This window comes from Pseudophryne corroboree, chromosome 5 (assembly GCF_028390025.1).
Source record: "Pseudophryne corroboree isolate aPseCor3 chromosome 5, aPseCor3.hap2, whole genome shotgun sequence".
In the NCBI taxonomy this organism is placed as follows: Eukaryota; Metazoa; Chordata; class Amphibia; order Anura; family Myobatrachidae; genus Pseudophryne; species Pseudophryne corroboree.
The window spans coordinates 690,152,773-690,174,722 of NC_086448.1; positions in this window are offsets into that span (position 1 = coordinate 690,152,773).

The following is a 21,950-nucleotide window of genomic DNA, read 5'->3' on the forward strand; positions in this document are numbered from 1 at the left end:
GTGTTTAAATAGGCAATGGTCTGATTGGTGTAAATATAGTCCACCAATCAGAGTTGGGATAGACAGATGACTGACACTTTTATAAGCCAATGTGAATTCTCATTCACAGCACATCTGATCGTTAATCCTTTTGGTATGTTGCGGGTCATGTAACCCAGTGTTCAATGACGCGCATTACGTCAGCACGTAAGCGCGTCATCGCGTCAGTGTCTCCCTGCAAACGTATTGCGCTAACACAAACGCGATTCCCCAAGGAATGCATGTGACCACCGCACGTGACCAATATTCAATGACGCGCACCACGTTAGCGCGTCAGTCCGTGATAATGTCCGCGCGTTGGCGCCTAACCAATGGTGTATTGCGTTGGCAAATGGATCTAATTTATGGGCAGTCCTCTATACGGACCCAAACATGCGTCATACGTTGTGGTTATCTGGATGATGACTCCATCAACGTACCGCGATTCCGCAATCCCCATTGGTGACATGATGATCACCTGACCGCAAGCATCCTGCCATAGGATGCCAGCGGTTTGTTTACATCACATGACCACTGGTTACAGATGTTGTTCCAAAGCCAAGCCTATCATTCCGATGGCCCTATCCACTTCAACTGTGTTTGGGTCTGCTCCTGGCTCAATTGTGACTTTCCACAACTTTTCCCAATTAAGCTGCATCTCCATTGCGAATTTCCACGTTGTATAATTATCTGAGCCTTTTAGCTTTGTAAAGTTCACGCTGTTCCCTGTACTGTACATTCTTCTAAATATTTAATAAAAGTACTCCTTCTTTAATCAGCTGCACTTTTATTTCTTATGTACCTCTGTTTTAGAATGCCTTTCCGCCTTGGGGTCCTGGGCCCATAAGCTGTTGGAAGAGTGTTGCGGTGTCGGATAGGGATTTTAGTCCACACAACGGCACTTAACCAGGATGACTGGTTTATTCAGATAACAGCAATAACAACTTGTAGTATATGGAAGATGTCCTGCTGCAGCAGGAACTTACAGTATACATGTGAAGCAGTACAGCAGGAACACAGCATCTCAGTACACACAGGATGCGGCTGCATACACACATGGGGTGGCTGTAGGGTAGACAAGGTCGCACACACAGGAAAGCAGAAGCTGCACGTCAGTACAGTTGTCTCTCCAGGAAGAACTCTTTCAGACTTTGCACTAAGCACCTCCTCCTGCACTGAGCTAACACAAGAGGGAAATCACTAGAGTAGGGAAGCTTCTTCTACTACTGGGAACGGTGACAGACAGCAGAGTGGTCCACTGTCTAACAAAGGAGACTAAATACCTGCACTCGGGTCTGATTTCAGACAGCCCTAGTAATGTTGGCTGCATGGCTGAATATTCATTGTGAATGTGATATGAGTAGGAGATTAAATTACTGCAGCAGTCTGCGGCTTTACTTTGTAACTGGTTTGCTATTTATTGCGATTATAGGAGATCTAGGTGTGCACACACCTGCCCACTTGCACAGCATACCATATACATACACTTTTATTTAACTATAATTTGTACTTTTGGAGCAAGAGAGATGATTTCATGTCATGACCCTAAACCACTGATTCCATCAATACAGTAGTTGTGCAGAATAACTTATTAAAACGTGCTGCCTCAGAAACGCATCAAAGTATTCTGTATTCCCTGGGGCTTCGCACAATACTGTATGCTTAACATTACAACTTGCATAACAGGGCACTATTAACTGGAGGACTCTCTTTAACATGTCATACCCTTGGACTCAGGCAGCATCTCTGAGGATCTTCTACAACCTGTGGATTGTTTAGATCTATATACTCGGCTTGCACAGGAGGAGCTACTATCTTTCTTGTAGTCATGTTTCTCCTAATGATTCATTCTTCATCTACCATCCACAAATATTGTCTAGCCAGTTTATTTTTTCTCCTTATGCAATTTCTAATTAGAGATTTGAACCTTCTTCACATCCTTAATTGTACAAAATTAATTAAGACTAGTAATTTGGACATGTCATACCCCCTTACTCCACACCATAAACGTCCTCTTTATCATAGCTTGTACTTTTCAAGCAAAGATATGTCCTGTAATTTTATAGCATGACCCTAAACCACTCAGTTCCTTCCATCACCACAGTAGTTGTGCACCATAAGTGACACTGATTTGTCAAACAGTAGCTATACACAATTGAATACATTCAAATGATGACAAGTAGCTACATAGTAGTATAGCTAAACTGCCCAGACTCTTGTGTGTCTAAGACTCCCTGGCAGAGGAGGAGGACAACTTTTTGAAACCCCCACTCTACAGCACTTCTGGTTTGTCCTCATGATCATGTTAATTAAAAACCTGATGTACATACAGCTGATATTTTTCACCTTAATGAAGAACATTAATTCTAGAACATGTGTGGCTGTGGTCACATTGCTACAAATTAAGTTCTCTTTCCTTTATCTGTTTCCAAGAAAGTCTCCCCCCTGTTAGCCTGAAAAAAATATACAAAAAATATGACACTGTAGCTCTAAGCAGCATAAATTACAGGCATCAATCAGATAAGCTTAAATTAAAGCCCACGTTTGGCAAACAAATATGAATATGTTAATCTCATCTGCGGATCAAAATGATTTAGTGCCAGTGTTCACCCCCTACTGATCAACATGAAGGTCAGCGAAATCTGATTGATTCTAGTTGAGAAATGGAGTATTGCCTTTCAAAAGAAGTCTTCTTACCCATTCAATAACATTCATTCAAACTGGCAATTTCAACATAGCGTGAACAGATTTATTTTAAAACGAAAACACAGTGCCCCCTTTTATTTATGTAATATACGGCAGATAGCTAAATTAAAATGTAAAAGTGTCTGCTTTGGCTTTGTTCAGGGTTTAGAATCCGTTAACGTGTAATGTGATATGTTGGAATCTAAATAGCTGGTGAAAATCAAATGCTACACCTTTCAGATATTTTATTGTCATAAATCATTCTTTTCAAATCATGTTTTCCATGCTTCACACACTAAGAGTAACAGCTTCAGCAATGCATATTATGAGACAATCCCAAACTATGTACGGACATTCAGCAAGTGAATAATAACCTTGAGAAAGCCCTGTAAGGCAAAGTGTGAACACCAATTATAGTGACTAACATGAATAGTGCTCTAGGTATATGGAATTACTATAACTCACTAATAAAACAAACGCATGCATGCATGAACAGACACACAGACATATATAAATTGTGAAGCACAATTATGGTGCCATATACCTAATGTTAATAATAAACGCTAATAATACATTTTTAATACATTTTTTTATATATTGATTTTAACACCGTAAATTAGATAATATCAGTATTTAAGAATGCCAAACTGTGTCTACTGTAATAACTTTGAAATTTAAATTGACATAATGGGTGGGATTCAAATGATATATCACGCCCAATTTCCTTTCTAAAATGATCTCCGTTATCGCGCATATTGCGCCCATAGTGATCAGGTTTAGCTGTGTAAAGGGTTGGGTGCCTCCCTACTCCAGGGCTAGCGAGCTGAAATAATGATACCACACCCCTGAGGGCAGAAACAGAATGGGTGTGGAAAGGGGTGAAAATAATTGAATCCCGCCCAATGTATGTAGACCATATACTGTGTGTATGTATATATATATATATATATATATATATATATATATATAGACAGCGGCAGGTGCGGCACTCCAAGCGACGGGGATAAAGCAACTCTTTACGTCCTTGTGATATCACAAGGACGTAAAGAGTTGCTTTATCCCCGTCGCTTGGAGTGCCGCGCCTGCCGCTGTCTGTACGCTACTACTGTGGAGGCACCCAGCGCTATTGCATCTAATAATGGGAGAGCCGGACCTGCTTGTTGTCTGTATATATATATATATATACTGTATCCAAGGATGGCGGCACTCAGCCCTTTATTGCAAACATTTTCGGGGATCAAGCCCCACCATCAGGAACAGCAATACAAACAATGAACAAACTCACAGAATATATATACCTTCACCAATGACATAATTAAAATCATAATGATGAACACTTGCACTCACCAGCGGTGCATCTGATGAGAACGTTAATTGCACCATGCTTAGAGACACATCTCAGAGCAAATGATGTCATCAGAGTGCTGCTGCCGGGAGGTGCCGTGAATGGTTGCTGAGTTACAATATAAACATTCACATCACATAGTAACATAATAGAAACAACATTACAGTATATAAAATAACACACATTATTACACAAACATTTATCAGTATCTTACTGTTATATTAAAAACAAGTTGAATGAGGCAAATACAACGTATCATATATTAGAGATGAGCGCCTGAAATTTTTCGGGTTTTGTGTTTTGGTTTTGGGTTCGGTTCCGCGGCCGTGTTTTGGGTTCGAACGCGTTTTGGCAAAACCTCACCGAATTTTTTTTGTCGGATTCGGGTGTGTTTTGGATTCGGGTGTTTTTTTCAAAAAACACTAAAAAACAGCTTAAATCATAGAATTTGGGGGTCATTTTGATCCCAAAGTATTATTAACCTCAAAAACCATAATTTACACTCATTTTCAGTCTATTCTGAATACCTCACACCTCACAATATTATTTTTAGTCCTAAAATTTGCACCGAGGTCGCTGTGTGAGTAAGATAAGCGACCCTAGTGGCCGACACAAACACCGGGCCCATCTAGGAGTGGCACTGCAGTGTCACGCAGGATGTCCCTTCCAAAAAACCCTCCCCAAACAGCACATGACGCAAAGAAAAAAAGAGGCGCAATGAGGTAGCTGTGTGAGTAAGATTAGCGACCCTAGTGGCCGACACAAACACCGGGCCCATCTAGGAGTGGCACTGCAGTGTCACGCAGGATGGCCCTTCCAAAAAACCCTCCCCAAACAGCACATGACGCAAAGAAAAAAAGAGGCGCAATGAGGTAGCTGTGTGAGTAAGATTAGCGACCCTAGTGGCCGACACAAACACCGGGCCCATCTAGGAGTGGCACTGCAGTGTCACGCAGGATGTCCCTTCCAAAAAACCCTCCCCAAACAGCACATGACGCAAAGAAAAAAAGAGGCGCAATGAGGTAGCTGTGTGAGTAAGATTAGCGACCCTAGTGGCCGACACAAACACCGGGCCCATCTAGGAGTGGCACTGCAGTGTCACGCAGGATGTCCCTTCCAAAAAACCCTCCCCAAACAGCACATGACGCAAAGAAAAAAAGAGGCGCAATGAGGTAGCTGACTGTGTGAGTAAGATTAGCGACCCTAGTGGCCGACACAAACACCGGGCCCATCTAGGAGTGGCACTGCAGTGTCACGCAGGATGTCCCTTCCAAAAAACCCTCCCCAATCAGCACATGATGCAAAGAAAAAGAAAAGAAAAAAGAGGTACAAGATGGAATTGTCCTTGGGCCCTCCCACCCACCCTTATGTTGTATAAACAAAACAGGACATGCACACTTTAACCAACCCATCATTTCAGTGACAGGGTCTGCCACACGACTGTGACTGATATGACGGGTTGGTTTGGACCCCCCCCAAAAAAGAAGCAATTAATCTCTCCTTGCACAAACTGGCTCTACAGAGGCAAGATGTCCACCTCATCTTCACCCTCCGATATATCACCGTGTACATCCCCCTCCTCACAGATTATCAATTCGTCCCCACTGGAATCCACCATCTCAGCTCCCTGTGTACTTTGTGGAGGCAATTGCTGCTGGTCAATGTCTCCGCGGAGGAATTGATTATAATTCATTTTAATGAACATCATCTTCTCCACATTTTCTGGATGTAACCTCGTACGCCGATTGCTGACAAGGTGAGCGGCGGCACTAAACACTCTTTCGGAGTACACACTTGTGGGAGGGCAACTTAGGTAGAATAAAGCCAGTTTGTGCAAGGGCCTCCAAATTGCCTCTTTTTCCTGCCAGTATAAGTACGGACTGTGTGACGTGCCTACTTGGATGCGGTCACTCATATAATCCTCCACCATTCTATCAATGTTGAGAGAATCATATGCAGTGACAGTAGACGACATGTCCGTAATCGTTGTCAGGTCCTTCAGTCCGGACCAGATGTCAGCATCAGCAGTCGCTCCAGACTGCCCTGCATCACCGCCAGCGGGTGGGCTCGGAATTCTGAGCCTTTTCCTCGCACCCCCAGTTGCGGGAGAATGTGAAGGAGGAGATGTTGACAGGTCGCGTTCCGCTTGACTTGACAATTTTGTCACCAGCAGGTCTTTCAACCCCAGCAGACCTGTGTCTGCCGGAAAGAGAGATCCAAGGTAGGCTTTAAATCTAGGATCGAGCACGGTGGCCAAAATGTAGTGCTCTGATTTCAACAGATTGACCACCCGTGAATCCTTGTTAAGCGAATTAAGGGCTGCATCCACAAGTCCCACATGCCTAGCGGAATCGCTCCCTTTTAGCTCCTTCTTCAATGCCTCCAGCTTCTTCTGCAAAAGCCTGATGAGGGGAATGACCTGACTCAGGCTGGCAGTGTCTGAACTGACTTCACGTGTGGCAAGTTCAAAGGGCATCAGAACCTTGCACAACGTTGAAATCATTCTCCACTGCACTTGAGACAGGTGCATTCCACCTACTATATCGTGCTCAATTGTATAGGCTTGAATGGCCTTTTGCTGCTCCTCCAACCTCTGAAGCATATAGAGGGTTGAATTCCACCTCGTTACCACTTCTTGCTTCAGATGATGGCAGGGCAGGTTCAGTAGTTTTTGGTGGTGCTCCAGTCTTCTGTACGTGGTGCCTGTACGCCGAAAGTGTCCCGCAATTTTTCTGGCCACCGACAGCATCTCTTGCACGCCCCTGTCGTTTTTTAAAAAATTCTGCACCACCAAATTCAAGGTATGTGCAAAACATGGGACGTGCTGGAATTTGCCCATATTTAATGCACACACAATATTGCTGGCGTTGTCCGATGCCACAAATCCACAGGAGAGTCCAATTGGGGTAAGCCATTCCGCGATGATCTTCCTCAGTTGCCGTAAGAGGTTTTCAGCTGTGTGCGTATTCTGGAAAGCGGTGATACAAAGCGTAGCCTGCCTAGGAAAGAGTTGGCGTTTGCGAGATGCTGCTACTGGTGCCGCCGCTGCTGTTCTTGCGGCGGGAGTCCATACATCTACCCAGTGGGCTGTCACAGTCATATAGTCCTGACCCTGCCCTGCTCCACTTGTCCACATGTCCGTGGTTAAGTGGACATTGGGTACAACTGCATTTTTTAGGACACTGGTGAGTCTTTTTCTGACGTCCGTGTACATTCTCGGTATCGCCTGCCTAGAGAAGTGGAACCTAGATGGTATTTGGTAACGGGGGCACACTGCCTCAATAAATTGTCTAGTTCCCTGTGAACTAACGGCGGACACCGGACGCACGTCTAACACCAACATAGTTGTCAAGGACTCAGTTATCCGCTTTGCAGTAGGATGACTGCTGTGATATTTCATCTTCCTCGCAAAGGACTGTTGAACAGTCAATTGCTTACTGGAAGTAGTACAAGTGGGCTTACGACTTCCCCTCTGGGATGACCATCGACTCCCAGCGGCAACAACAGCAGCGCCAGCAGCAGTAGGCGTTACACGCAAGGATGCATCGGAGGAATCCCAGGCAGGAGAGGACTTGTCAGAATTGCCAGTGACATGGCCTGCAGGACTATTGGCATTCCTGGGGAAGGAGGAAATTGACACTGAGGGAGTTGGTGGGGTGGTTTGCGTGAGCTTGGTTACAAGAGGAAGGGATTTACTGGTCAGTGGACTGCTTCCGCTGTCACCCAAAGTTTTTGAACTTGTCACTGACTTATTATGAATGCGCTGCAGGTGACGTATAAGGGAGGATGTTCCGAGGTGGTTAACGTCCTTACCCCTACTTATTACAGCTTGACAAAGGGAACACACGGCTTGACACCTGTTGTCCGCATTTCTGGTGAAATACCTCCACACCGAAGAGCTGATTTTTTTTGGTATTTTCACCTGGCATGTCAACGGCCATATTCCTCCCACGGACAACAGGTGTCTCCCCGGGTGCCTGACTTAAACAAACCACCTCACCATCAGAATCCTCCTGGTCAATTTCCTCCCCAGCGCCAGCAACACCCATATCCTCCTCATCCTGGTGTACTTCAACACTGACATCTTCAATCTGACTATCAGGAACTGGACTGCGGGTGCTCCTTCCAGCACTTGCAGGGGGCGTGCAAATGGTGGAAGGCGCATGCTCTTCACGTCCAGTGTTGGGAAGGTCAGGCATCGCAACCGACACAATTGGACTCTCCTTGTGGATTTGGGATTTCGAAGAATGCACAGTTCTTTGCTGTGCTGCTTTTGCCAGCTTGAGTCTTTTCATTTTTCTAGCGAGAGGCTGAGTGCTTCCATCCTCATGTGAAGCTGAACCACTAGCCATGAACATAGGCCAGGGCCTCAGCCGTTCCTTGCCACTCCGTGTGGTAAATGGCATATTGGCAAGTTTACGCTTCTCCTCCGACAATTTTATTTTAGGTTTTGGAGTCCTTTTTTTACTGATATTTGGTGTTTTGGATTTGACATGCTCTGTACTATGACATTGGGCATCGGCCTTGGCAGACGACGTTGCTGGCATTTCATCGTCTCGGCCATGACTAGTGGCAGCAGCTTCAGCACGAGGTGGAAGTGGATCTTGATCTTTCCCTAATTTTGGAACCTCAACATTTTTGTTCTCCATATTTTAATAGGCACAACTAAAAGGCACCTCAGGTAAACAATGGAGATGGATGGATTGGATACTAGTATACAATTATGGACGGGCTGCCGAGTGCCGACACAGAGGTAGCCACAGCCGTGAACTACCGCACTGTACTGTGTCTGCTGCTAATATATAGACTGGTTGATAAAGAGATAGTATACTCGTAACTAGTATGTATGTATAAAGAAAGAAAAAAAAACCACGGTTAGGTGGTATATACAATTATGGACGGGCTGCCGAGTGCCGACACAGAGGTAGCCACAGCCGTGAACTACCGCACTGTACTGTGTCTGCTGCTAATATATAGACTGGTTGATAAAGAGATAGTATACTCGTAACTAGTATGTATGTATAAAGAAAGAAAAAAAAACCACGGTTAGGTGGTATATACAATTATGGACGGGCTGCCGAGTGCCGACACAGAGGTAGCCACAGCCATGAACTACCGCACTGTACTGTGTCTGCTGCTAATATATAGACTGGTTGATAAAGAGATAGTATACTCGTAACTAGTATGTATGTATAAAGAAAGAAAAAAAAACCACGGTTAGGTGGTATATACAATTATGGACGGGCTGCCGAGTGCCGACACAGAGGTAGCCACAGCCGTGAACTACCGCACTGTACTGTGTCTGCTGCTAATATAGACTGGTTGATAAAGAGATAGTATACTCGTAACTAGTATGTATGTATAAAGAAAGAAAAAAAAACCACGGTTAGGTGGTATATACAATTATGGACGGGCTGCCGAGTGCCGACACAGAGGTAGCCACAGCCGTGAACTACCGCACTGTACTGTGTCTGCTGCTAATATATAGACTGGTTGATAAAGAGATAGTATACTCGTAACTAGTATGTATGTATAAAGAAAGAAAAAAAAACCACGGTTAGGTGGTATATACAATTATGGACGGGCTGCCGAGTGCCGACACAGAGGTAGCCACAGCCGTGAACTACCGCACTGTACTGTGTCTGCTGCTAATATATAGACTGGTTGATAAAGAGATAGTATACTCGTAACTAGTATGTATGTATAAAGAAAGAAAAAAAAACCACGGTTAGGTGGTATATACAATTATGGACGGGCTGCCGAGTGCCGACACAGAGGTAGCCACAGCCGTGAACTACCGCACTGTACTGTGTCTGCTGCTAATATATAGACTGGTTGATAAAGAGATAGTATACTCGTAACTAGTATGTATGTATAAAGAAAGAAAAAAAAACCACGGTTAGGTGGTATATACAATTATGGACGGGCTGCCGAGTGCCGACACAGAGGTAGCCACAGCCGTGAACTACCGCACTGTACTGTGTCTGCTGCTAATATAGACTGGTTGATAAAGAGATAGTATACTCGTAACTAGTATGTATGTATAAAGAAAGAAAAAAAAACCACGGTTAGGTGGTATATACAATTATGGACGGGCTGCCGAGTGCCGACACAGAGGTAACCACAGCCGTGAACTACCGCACTGTACTGTGTCTGCTGCTAATATATAGACTGGTTGATAAAGAGATAGTATACTCGTAACTAGTATGTATGTATAAAGAAAGAAAAAAAAACCACGGTTAGGTGGTATATACAATTATGGACGGGCTGCCGAGTGCCGACACAGAGGTAGCCACAGCCGTGAACTACCGCACTGTACTGTGTCTGCTGCTAATATATAGACTGGTTGATAAAGAGATAGTATACTCGTAACTAGTATGTATGTATAAAGAAAGAAAAAAAAACCACGGTTAGGTGGTATATACAATTATGGACGGGCTGCCGAGTGCCGACACAGAGGTAGCCACAGCCGTGAACTACCGCACTGTACTGTGTCTGCTGCTAATATATAGACTGGTTGATAAAGAGATAGTATACTCGTAACTAGTATGTATGTATAAAGAAAGAAAAAAAAACCACGGTTAGGTGGTATATACAATTATGGACGGGCTGCCGAGTGCCGACACAGAGGTAGCCACAGCCGTGAACTACCGCACTGTACTGTGTCTGCTGCTAATATATAGACTGGTTGATAAAGAGATAGTATACTCGTAACTAGTATGTATTGTCAAAGTCAGAAAAATGTCTCAATGCACGTTGCCATATTTGCACCGCACACTGGTCCGCGCTGCGCGTGCGTACGCTCTCCCGTGGAGGCGCATACCCGCAATAGCGTGCACTCGCAGGCGCGGTATGCGTATTTACGGTAGAGTTTATGTAGTCGTAGCGTGCGACTCATTCGTTACAAATGTTCACAATTAATGTAGTTTATAGATCATGGTCCCTTTGATAGATTCTGAAAGTTTGGTTAAAATACAATGTCCCAGAGCTGAGGAATCCCTCTTTATATCGTACGAAGGGTCTAACAGGAATCATACAGCAGTGTTTGGTACCCATCGGAAGAGTATTTAATTAGCAATATTCCGGTGTTGGTTTGGAGCGTATTAATCGCTCGTGCGAATAGTTATGGACATAAGAAGTTTATGTCCATTTCTATTATTTACACATACTCAGGTATGCGGCGGGAAACCCAGTTTCCCACCCACCTGAGCTGTTGGAAATCGTCACAGCCCACCTGTATGAATCACCCTATGACCTTTTGTTATGATACAGGGCCGAATTCCTTCGGCCAATGGACAATGGGATTGTAGGACCAGGAGATTGCATTGTGTGTGGGGCATAAATAGGCAGGCCGACCACATCCAGCTCTCACTCTTCAACGGTTCTCATTGCTGAAAATCGGGTGCTGGATGTCCAGGCGCATGCGATCGTTTCCCCTTGTGCGTAAGTTTCTCTCCGTAATCATTGTCTTTCTGTGAGCCAACTTCTCTCTATCTCTCTCTCTCTCTCTCTATCTCTCTCTCTCTCCTCTTTTCTCTTATATCTCCCATAGTATTATAGTATTGTATTGTATTTCATTTAGGTCAGAGTAGTATTGTCTTTTTGTATTTTAGTTCTGTGGTTAGGAAGTCTCTGTTATATTGTAGTGTATCATTTGTACTGTTATCCCCTTTTACAAGTATATTAGATATAATACAGTTAATAGGCTTTGGAACCTAAACCAGTATCTGTGTGTTTTCTATAGCGTTAAGTGTTCACTTGAGCGTCGGTGACGCTCAAGCAGCTTTGTAGTTAGTCAGGTTACACAAGGTTGCACTTACACCCTGTACTCACATTAAGGTATTCTTTGTATTTCTTTGGTATAAGGTTTAAACATTAAGGTATAGCGTTGTGAGCGTCTGCGCCGCTGGTGACCTCCTCGTGGTCTCGAGCGTAAGCTACGCCATAGCGAATCATTACTCTAGTCATAGCCAATAACGTGTCCTGTGATCCCTGGGCCGTGAGCGAACGTGACGCTTGAGCGTCTCGCCTACGGCTGAGCGATCGTTACGCAACTAGCGTACCATTACGGTACTTCTTAAGTAAACAGCGTACAGTGTTCTTAGCTTCATAAAGGGTTGTTTATACGACAAAGGAATTTAGCATTGTCAATTGGGGACTCGTCCTATCCTTCTCATATCTGCACTAGGTAGATCAGCAGACATTATCCCCCAGCAAAGGGTGGGAGATTGTCTCATAGTGCTGGCGGGATAAGCGTCTGCTTCGCTTAGATAAAGAGTGCTGAAGGAATCCGGGAACCGGAAGTAAGAACAAAACGCTTGTGTCTTTTAAAACTGTTTATTTCTCTTCTGTCTTGCGTATACACGCACGCATACATATATCTGCATTTTCTGTTTCATTTTCGTATATCACTATTCCTGTTTGCCAAATTTTATAGTTGATAGAAAGTGCTAAAAAGAGATTTGCTGTTATTTCATAGTAGAGGTGATAGTTAAAGTATAGAACAAACACACGGTTTGTCTGAGATACAAGGCAGTCAGTGTGGATTGCGGTAGATGATCAGGGATCATTTACATTGATAAAAATAGAAATTGTGTTACGGTGGATCTTTATATTGCGTACACGTGTCGCTAACAAAGACTAGCGTACGCAATCCAAAGGCAGACGCACGCAGCGTTCATTACGCAACGTAGCGTCCGGTTACGCCCACGTAGCTCAAGCTGTGATAAAGTGAAGTAACGCAAAGGCAATAATTAACGCACAGCGGTAGATAACGCGACGCGGTAAATAACGCAAATCTATTTTTTTGGAAAAATCTGAAATTTAGTTTAACAGATCCTGCTCCTAATTGGTAACACTTTTGGCCTAAAGACAATTTCTGCGCAGAAATAGATATAGAAACAAAAGTGTACATGTGTTGAGTGAGTGTGTTTTGTATACAAAAGTTTATATAACTTTAAGGTGGAACCAAAAGGAAAGCCGGGTACTCGTCAAGGGACATACGTGTAAGTGACATATACGGTGGCTAGGGAGGCATCCCTGGTTAAATAATATTTGAGCATTAGAGTATAGCGGACCATAAGGTAACAAGACCAGGAGGTCATAAGGTAACAGACCAGGAGGTCATAAGGTAACAGGTAAAATAGACAAAGAGGTCCGCTATAAAAGTCCAGTGGCACAACGCCTGGGGTGTTGGTGCAGAACCCATATAGGCCATACAAGCTCTTGCTGAAGGAATCGCGGCCGGAAACATCGATTCCATTGATATTTCAGTACATGACAAGTAGTGCTCGTGTACTGAACGATTGGACCGCACGTAATTGTGTGCAGTAGTTAGTAATCTGACCTAATACCATTAGAGTAAAGTGGTCACAAACGCTATTTGTACATTCTGACGTGATTTGTGTAATTTTTTATTTTTGGAAGGGAAGTTCGCTGGTCACTCAGGAACTATCCAACAACCGATACTTGCTGGGGAACGCGCCCCAGTAAATAAAGGTTCACAGGGGCCCTAGGTTGGGTACAGCAGCTCTGGTTACAGTGATTGCAGTACTGGCCAACGTGGGCGAGAAGTAAGTGGGGTACTTGATAAACCACCACCGCCGGCCTGCCCAAGGACATCTTGGTTTGTTTGTAAGGGTTCGCTGAAAACCTTGAGATAAAGATCCAAGGAGGAATAAGCAACGCCTGCAGATTATGGGGGCCATTTGTTCAGGTAGGGGGCGATCAACTTCGGTTCGGGTTGATTCAGAGAACCGACCAGTTGGGTCGGCACGATATGTAATGTGTGAAAAATACGGTAGTCACACAGAGGTTTTATGTGATGAATGGGAGAGAATGACTGTACAAGACAGGGACAAATTCCCAAGAATAGGTAGCTTCAGTCCAGAAGTGTTACAAAATTTAAGGAGGAGGATATGTCTCGTAAAATCAACAAAGAGACGAATTCAACATCATGATTGTTTACAGTTATGGCACCAGGAAGGTGAGATACAGAGAGGTTTGGCTCTGGCGGCAGGATCTGGGGCAGTCAGGAAGTTGATTGCCACAGCTCCTCCTCCACCATACATTGCAGGAGAGAAGTTGATTGCGGAGAGAAACGCACTGGGTTGTAAAACACAAACTCTTAGTAACCCTGTAAATGTTAATGACGTTAACCAAATAACTCATGCAAGTATTAACCCGTGCAAGATGTACCCTGTTTTGAACCTTCCTCAGGAGTGTGATCAAGAAGACGATTCAGCAACAATTTCAGCTCTCTCTCTCTTGCAGCCACCATAGCAGAGACCACAGTAGGCACAGCGACACCCACGAGATTAGTGAAAGCCCCTAGCGGAGGGATAGGTGAGGTCGTGTCAACGGGTAAGTACGGCACCATGCACTACACTGAAACAATTGTACCACAACAAGCAGTAGAATCTACACAGGAAGAGGCTGTTAGAATTGCTCCTGTAAGGGTAATAGCAGTTCCCAATGGAAAAACAGATGTGTCTGGAGCCACTCCCATAAGGAACATTGCCATGTACACTCCATTTTCCCGAATGGAATTAAGAACAATAGTGTCCGAATTTCCTGACCCCAGGAAGGATTTAGTTGCTAGCCAAAAATACATCAGGGATCTAGGTAACACTGTAGAACCCAACAACAAGGATTGGCAGATACTGCTAAGAGCTTGTTTACCTTCCAATGTTGACGCAACTCAATTTTTAGCTGATTGTGCATTGGATAAAGATGTACCGCTTACAGACGTGTACAACAAGGATAATGTAAAAAGGATAAATTTACAGCTAAAAGAGTATTTCCCAGCCGTTGTTAAATGGAATAAAATATTTTCCATTAAGCAAAAGGAGTCCGAAACGGCAATAGAATATTTTCACCGGGCACTATTAGAAATGGCAAAGTACACGGGTATAGAAGACATAAAGACCAACCCAAACCATCGGGAAGTAGCAGTATCTGTACTGATGGATGGTTTAAAGGAAACATTAAAGACTAGGGTTCAGACCACGCAACCATGCTGGCGAGGTCTGTCAGTGTCCGGCTTGAGAGAGGCTGCTATTGATCACGACAGAAACATCACTAGGCACAGAGAGTCGCAAAGTGATAAGTTGATGTCCGTAAGTATACAGGCGCTGACCACAAGGCAGCCTGCGTATGTACCACCGAATCCTGTGGGTAAGGCAAGTGTAATAACATGTTTTTCTTGTAACAGACCGGGACACTATGCACGAGAATGTAGAACAAAGAATGTACAAAGATCTTTTCAACCCCCTAGACAACAACACAACACACGACATTGGGAGCAGGGTCCACAGAGGCGGAGTTTTGAGCCACATACAGGGGAAACAAAAAGATATCCCCCGAACAGAGATTGGCATGCCTCTGGCAGTTCCCAGCTAACTCCCCCACAAGTAGTTGCTGCCAATGGGATTCAGGGAGGTCAGCATACCCAATAGGGGTATGGCCATACCTGTAATCTGCAGCCAATTAAGTTGATTGCCAGTCTTGGAAGCGAACCAGAGATTGCAATCAATGTGGCTGGTAAAACTTTAAACTTTCTTGTAGACACAGGGGCGGCCAAGTCAGTGATAAATTCGACAGTGGGCATGAGAACCACTGGTAGGACAATTCCAGCCATGGGAGTAACAGGAGTAGTCCAGCACTACCCTGTTAGCAAACCAGCCGAGATTACAATAGGGCCTTTGCATACCAAGCATTCCTTTTTGCTGGCTGCATCTGCACCAACTAATCTCCTGGGAAGAGACTTACTATGTAAAATGGGTTGCGTCATTTATTGTACTCCTGATGGTGTATTCTTGGACATTCCTGAGAATCACGCTCAGGAAGTACGAGACATGCTAGACTCCCCATCAAAATTAATGTCACATTCCATTATGACAAATAGGAATCCATCCCAAGTAGAAGAGATGACATCTCAGATACCAGAGTCGCTTTGGACAAAAGATGGACAGGACACTGGATTAATGGCAAACGTAGCTCCAGTAGTTGTGCAAGTAAAAGATGGTAGGATAGCTCCAAAAATCCCACAGTATCCTCTGAAGCCAGAGGTGGAGCTAGGAGTTTTTCCCGTAATAGAGCGCTTGCTACAACAGGGCATTCTAGTAAGAACGTCCAGCACCGCAAATAGTCCCATCTTCCCTGTTAAAAAGAGTGGGGGGAGGGGTTACAGGCTAGTGCAGGATCTAAGGGGGATTAACAAAATAGTTGAGAGTCAGTTCCCAGTAGTGCCTAATCCAGCTGTCATCCTAATGCAAATTCCTCCCACTGCCAAATTTTTCACTGTTATTGACCTCTGCTCCGCTTTCTTTTCGGTACCTCTGCACCCTGACAGCCAATATTTGTTTGCATTCACATACAGAGGAGTCCAATACACGTGGACTCGGTTACCCCAAGGTTTCATAGATAGTCCAAGTATATTTTCTCAGGCTTTGCATGATTGTTTACAGTCTTTCCAACCAGACAGTGGATCAGTATTGATACAGTATGTGGACGATTTATTACTGTGTTCAGATTCACTGGAAGCATCTCTGAAGGATACGAAACAGCTCCTGGTTCATCTTTCAGACACAGGTCACAAGGTTTCCAAAGACAAGTTGCAATTATGCCAAGCTAAGGTTGTCTTATTGATAGATGGGAAGGACCATACCAGGTCTTATTGACTAGCACCACAGCATTGAAGGTTGCTGAGAGAGAGACTTGGGTCCATTCATCCCACTGCAAAAAGGTTGCCGATCCAGAGAAGTCCCGTGATAAGGAACAGACGGTAGAGGTTGTATCACTGGAGTGTCTGTTCCAGGAGGACTGAGGCGGCACCTGAGCCTTGAAGACCGAAAGCAGTTGTCGACTCCCTTCTCCCTTTTATTGTTTTTCTCCACTTCCCAGCCCCTCTCCCTTAAGATTTCTTTTTCCCCCTTCTCATTCTTCTCTATTTTTTCCTCAAAGATGGACTTGCCCCAAGAGACTGTGATCCGGATTTTGATGTTAACCATGATGTTGACCAGAGCAGTCTGTTCCGGCGAGAGTACCATAGAGGTCGAGAGAGGTTCTGGAATGGGTTCCGATTATGATGATGGAGGCGTAGTTTTCCAAGATCAACCAAACCAACAAGCAAAGGCGAGTATCAGAAAACGATCCGATAGAAGAAATTGTGATGGATTGTTAGCTGAAGAAAATTGTATCTGTAGGCTCTGTGATAATCTGGTTGAAGATGGATGCATAAAGAAATGCCAATCTAGTTTTAATATCCATATGGACCGGCATCCATTGAGTGACTATCACTCTCTAGTGGGTAACGTGTTAAACCAAACAGATTGTTGGGTATGCTCTCAAGTACCTCAGGGTCACAGTAAATCAGGGCTAGTACCATTTCCTTTAACGCTAGGGGAGGTACTTGAGCTAAGTGGTGGGAGACCGGTGGACCGGAGGTTTAACATCTCCAGCCCTCCTAGTTTGAAGCTCCACCAATACCATGTGGATAGGTCCCTCTTATGTTTTAACATCTCCAATCCCAGAAAACCGGGAAATTGGGAAGTGTCATGGAGCAACCTTACCATGACCTTTTCACACAGAGCAGATAGAATGCCTACAGATACAGAGCTCGTACGCCACATAGCCAGTAGAGGAAAATCTTTCCGGTATCGATATACCTTAGGAAATAGGATTACTAGAGTTGGAGAGGTATCACCAGGATACTGTGCACATATCGTACAAACCGATACGTGCATTAGGCAGATGGAAGAATTAGGGTCAGGAGATTTCACCTGGAAGGTTTGTAACATGGTCATGTCCTTCTCCGTCCCTTATGTTCTCCCCGATGATGCATATTCCATATGCGGGAGAAAGGCGTACAAGTGGCTTGCCCCAAACTCTGAAGGATTGTGTTATATTGGAAAAGTATTGCCTGAAGTGATGACTGTAACACATGACAAAATGAAGGACATACACCGTGGTGCCCAAGCTCCTTATACTCACACTCATTACGAGCACCGAGTTAAAAGACAACTGTCAGAAAGGTTAGAGCATCCGGCCTCTGATCTTATCCATGAATCCACCGGGATTCAGGTTCTGGTAGCGTTAGATTTCACTCGTACCGCTCGAGGAGTGATGAATTATAGATACATTTCCGCACTCGCCAATTTGTTAGATAATATCACTGAAATGTATGATGACACGTTTAGATACACTGGAAGAGAACTTCAAGCTTACAAAACAGAACTAGTTCAGCATAGGATGGTTCTTAATTATCTTACAGCAGTAACAGGCGGATATTGTGTTACATTGGCAACACAGTACGGCATAAAGTGTTGCACATATATCACAAATAGCACCGAGGACCCGGTAGAGGTCATAGACCAAAAGATGGACGATATTCTCCAATTGAAGTGGGAATTTCGTCGAAAACACAATCTCACCCTTGCTGCTGTAGGTAATGAGCTGACTGGTTGGGTGTCATGGTTGAACCCGCGAAATTGGTTCTCCGGTTTGGGAGACTGGGCTCAAGGAGTCATAATGGATGTTGGAAAGTTTCTACTATGTATCTTGGGTGTCGTTATATCGATTGGATTGATATTTAGATGCGGGCAGGCTTTAATGAGGTGCAAACAAAGTACAAAAGTGATGAGCTTGAGGAGTGAGGAAACCGTAATTAACCTGGATTTGATTTATGACCCAATGATAGAAACCAGGATGTGATGAAAATGCGATTATACGGTCCGTTTCTTTCACCTGTTTTTCTGCTTTTTCTCCAAGATACAAAGACCCCCTTGGACGAGGAAGCTGACGAGACGAGATGTATACAGACAACGGATTGACCAAAGAAGAAGATTTGACAACTTTAAATATGGACACTTGATGAACTTTGCCATGGATCCCCAGTTTCCCTAGTACTTTTAAACTCACGCTAGCCCAACATTTTTTGTAAATCTGATGGCTCAGACAAAGCTATTTGCTCATGCCCAAGGAGCAATACAGCGCAAAGAAGACGACTCTCAACAGATACCGAACACAACTTCGACGACAGATGTACATTTCCCTGACATAGAATATCATTGCATTTTCCATAAGTGTTCTTTATCTTCATCTCTACAACCCTCAGGTAATGACACACATAGACGATAGGGAATACAGGCACAGATATCAGCAACCACATACCTCCCCCATTCATGTATCATCAACTAAAATGTGCTCCCCATTTTGTTCAAAATCCGAAAAGAGCTCGGTAAAGTTTGACAGCCCATCCACAGACCTGTACCACAGGATAAGAAGGAATTCAAATGTATACTTCGCAATACCTCGAAGCTTGATTTACAACACGTACGGCACGATGATACATGACCCCCCAAACATGGATTCATACACACATGCTTCTGCTATCTCACTAGGTCATACCCTCTTCACACCTTCTCCTCTCTCCTCCCTTACCCAACCATGGAAATCAATTAACCCCTGACTTGCATTTTTCTCCTTAAATGTTTTGTGGCAGTTATTATTGACTGCCAAAGGGTGGACTGTCAAAGTCAGAAAAATGTCTCAATGCACGTTGCCATATTTGCACCGCACACTGGTCCGCGCTGCGCGTGCATACGCTCTCCCGTGGAGGCGCATACCCGCAATAGCGTGCACTCGCAGGCGCGGTATGCGTATTTACGGTAGAGTTTATGTAGTCGTAGCGTGCGACTCATTCGTTACAAATGTTCACAATTAATGTAGTTTATAGATCATGGTCCCTTTGATAGATTCTGAAAGTTTGGTTAAAATACAATGTCCCAGAGCTGAGGAATCCCTCTTTATATCGTACGAAGGGTCTAACAGGAATCATACAGCAGTGTTTGGTACCCATCGGAAGAGTATTTAATTAGCAATATTCCGGTGTTGGTTTGGAGCGTATTAATCGCTCGTGCGAATAGTTATGGACATAAGAAGTTTATGTCCATTTCTATTATTTACACATACTCAGGTATGCGGCGGGAAACCCAGTTTCCCACCCACCTGAGCTGTTGGAAATCGTCACAGCCCACCTGTATGAATCACCCTATGACCTTTTGTTATGATACAGGGCCGAATTCCTTCGGCCAATGGACAATGGGATTGTAGGACCAGGAGATTGCATTGTGTGTGGGGCATAAATAGGCAGGCCGACCACATCCAGCTCTCACTCTTCAACGGTTCTCATTGCTGAAAATCGGGTGCTGGATGTCCAGGCGCATGCGATCGTTTCCCCTTGTGCGTAAGTTTCTCTCCGTAATCATTGTCTTTCTGTGAGCCAACTTCTCTCTATCTCTCTCTCTCTCTCTCTATCTCTCTCTCTCTCCTCTTTTCTCTTATATCTCCCATAGTATTATAGTATTGTATTGTATTTCATTTAGGTCAGAGTAGTATTGTCTTTTTGTATTTTAGTTCTGTGGTTAGGAAGTCTCTGTTATATTGTAGTGTATCATTTGTACTGTTATCCCCTTTTACAAGTATATTAGATATAATACAGTTAATAGGCTTTGGAACCTAAACCAGTATCTGTGTGTTTTCTATAGCGTTAAGTGTTCACTTGAGCGTCGGTGACGCTCAAGCAGCTTTGTAGTTAGTCAGGTTACACAAGGTTGCACTTACACCCTGTACTCACATTAAGGTATTCTTTGTATTTCTTTGGTATAAGGTTTAAACATTAAGGTATAGCGTTGTGAGCGTCTGCGCCGCTGGTGACCTCCTCGTGGTCTCGAGCGTAAGCTACGCCATAGCGAATCATTACTCTAGTCATAGCCAATAACGTGTCCTGTGATCCCTGGGCCGTGAGCGAACGTGACGCTTGAGCGTCTCGCCTACGGCTGAGCGATCGTTACGCAACTAGCGTACCATTACGGTACTTCTTAAGTAAACAGCGTACAGTGTTCTTAGCTTCATAAAGGGTTGTTTATACGACAAAGGAATTTAGCATTGTCAGTATGTATAAAGAAAGAAAAAAAAACCACGGTTAGGTGGTATATACAATTATGGACGGGCTGCCGAGTGCCGACACAGAGGTAGCCACAGCCGTGAACTACCGCACTGTACTGTGTCTGCTGCTAATATATAGACTGGTTGATAAAGAGATAGTATACTCGTAACTAGTATGTATGTATAAAGAAAGAAAAAAAAACCACGGTTAGGTGGTATATACAATTATGGACGGGCTGCCGAGTGCCGACACAGAGGTAGCCACAGCCGTGAACTACCGCACTGTACTGTGTCTGCTGCTAATATAGACTGGTTGATAAAGAGATAGTATACTACTAATATAATATATACTGGTGGTCAGGTCACTGGTCACTAGTCACACTGGCAGTGGCACTCCTGCAGCAAAAGTGTGCACTGTTTAATTTTAATATAATATTATGTACTCCTGGCTCCTGCTATAACCTATAACTGGCACTGCAGTAGTACTCCCCAGTCTCCCCCACAATTATAAGCTGTGTGAGCTGAGCAGTCAGACAGATATATAATATATATAGATGATGCAGCACACAGGCCTGAGCCTGAGCAGTGCACACAGATATGGTATGTGACTGACTGAGTCACTGTGTGTATCGCTTTTTTCAGGCAGAGAACGGATATATTAAATAAACTGCACTGTGTGTCTGGTGGTCACTCACTATATAATATATTATGTACTCCTGGCTCCTGCTATAACCTATAACTGGCACTGCAGTAGTGCTCCCCAGTCTCCCCCACAATTATAAGCTGTGTGAGCTGAGCAGTCAGACAGATATATATAATATTATATATAGATAATAGATGATGCAGCACACTGGCCTGAGCCTGAGCAGTGCACACAGATATGGTATGTGACTGAGTCACTGTGTGCTGTGTATCGCTTTTTTCAGGCAGAGAACGGATTATAAATAAAACTGGT